We start from the raw sequence: 2,199 nt of genomic DNA on the forward strand, positions 1-2,199 counted from the left end.
AATAAAAATGTGACAACCAGTGACAAGGACGGGGGGAGGGGTTCAAAAGTCCTAAAATTCGTGTGACGTAATTTATGGATGGCCCCTAATCATGGCATTGTTCATCCAACTCACCAGCTGTCTTCCCCTGGTGTTCGTTGTTCGATCACCCCAGGCCAGCGATCGCGCGTTCAGGCCGCCCGCGAGGATGTAGAAGTTAATTATTAACAACTGTTTTTATTAAAGTACTTTGTATTACTGTGTATCTATCACTTTTCATATCATTTAGCAACCGAGTAATAAAAGTTGTTATTATTTAAATTTGAATAAAAAATGTTAACGAGGCTTTGGATTGTATGCAAAAATTTAAAAAAAAATCCGCAGTCGGTAGGACTCGAACCTACGCTCCCAGAGGGAATCTGATTTCTAGTCAGACGCCTTAACCACTCGGCCACGACTGCTGCCCTCTGCATTGACGTACCTCCAACTCCCTACATAAGCATCAATCAATCGAAGTATTAAACACCACTATTAAATGGATTGGAACAATTGTGAATTCTGAAAGAGCATTTAAAGAGCAATTTTTTGGTATATCAATCATTAAAAAATATTAAAATTCCGCACCAACTTAATAGTGGTGTATTAAACTGTCTATCTTGGTCAAAAATCATATAAGATAGTTCAATAAATTACATGTAGTATACACATTAGCAAAAAAAAAAAATATTTCATCCGCAAAAACGTGCGCCGAGTATGCATCTATCGTAGTAAAAATTTTTGAAACAAAAATAGCTTAGGTATAATTTTTAATATAATAAAAAGTACATAAAAAATACAGATGAACATGATCAGTCAGTACTATATTTATTTATGACTTATTGAAGTTAATTATTTCGTTTTGAACCATTACTTTGATTAATTACTTTTAATTTCTTGTTTTACTTTGTATGAAAAATTCATATTGTTTTCATTGTTTCAATGATTTATTAATAATTTTTGACAGTTAATGTTTAATAATTGAGGTAATTAATTTGTGATTTTCAATTGTTTATGCGTTTTGGAATAATATAAATTTAACCTATCAATTTAATTTTTTCTGGTTAATTTAAAAATTTAATTGTATACCTATGTCACATGTGTACATTAATTTTATTTATTGTCTTTCTAGTACTTGATAAAATCGGAATACCGACGAATTCTATGCAGAAAACCGTGAACCATTAAATTACGTCATGGAAATAAGACAGCCTCAATTTATATTTTTTATTTTTATATGAAAAAAGTGTTTGCCATTAGGGAGCTCAGGATCAAATAAACTTTTTAAATAAATAAGTAAATTATTTTAAAAAGGTTAAACTAAAACTTTAACGTGAAATTAATTACTAAGAGCGTTTACACTCCACAGCCAATAAAGAACAAGGACAAATACTATTTTTAATCGACTTGCTCCATCTGTAAGCTAAAAAAAAAAATATAATTATTGGCTTGCATGTAATCAGGAACCTGATTGGTAGAGAATAAGAATAAGCCGCTTTTATACGTGGCGCGCTTTTTGAATTTGAAAAAACTCAACTACATAAATGTTATCTTAGGGCTGGGTCGTACTCAAGTAGGACACTTGGCTTTATGACATCTCTATAAATCGGCCGAAAAAATTGCTGTAATAATCAATTAATGATTCGATTCATCTTGATCAATATAAATTCATATTGATCAATATAAATCTAAAATTTGTGAATTTGTCAGGGCAGCCCAGCCTCAATTACAGGAATAAATAAATAAAGAAACAAGAGGATCAAATAAACAACCAAGAAATGTATGACGAGTATCATATTTATTATGACATCGATTTATAATATTTAATACAATATAATTTGTTATATGCATGTATATAATTATCTTTATCATAATATATATGTATATATATATATTTATTTATTCATTTATTTATTTTAATCTTATATGTGAAAACCACACATATCTTAATAATTAAAAATGAAAGTAAATAGTAAAACAAGTAGCTAATTAAAATAGTTTAGCTTCTGTAAATAATAGACGTTTTAAATGTAAATAATTGAAATAAACGAGCGTAAATTTGATTTAAAATTTAATAAAATAAATTGTGAGCGCTGCAGACAGCCGAGATTATGTAAATAAATACCCATTAATTACTGACTTTATTATAACTATTATTAATAAATTCATCGCAAAAATAAGCGA

General features: G+C 28.9%; 1 non-coding gene across 1 annotated transcript; it reads right to left on the minus strand.

Moving 5' to 3' along the window:
- Positions 1 to 358: 358 nt before the first annotated feature.
- On the minus strand, positions 359 to 440 carry Trnas-aga (transfer RNA serine (anticodon AGA)). Its single transcript has one exon. It is a non-coding gene; the product is annotated as a tRNA-Ser (tRNA).
- Between the last annotated feature and the right edge of the window lie 1,759 nt (positions 441 to 2,199).

Source organism: Microplitis mediator, chromosome 10, assembly GCF_029852145.1.
Source record: "Microplitis mediator isolate UGA2020A chromosome 10, iyMicMedi2.1, whole genome shotgun sequence".
NCBI classification, from domain to species: domain Eukaryota; kingdom Metazoa; phylum Arthropoda; class Insecta; order Hymenoptera; family Braconidae; genus Microplitis; species Microplitis mediator.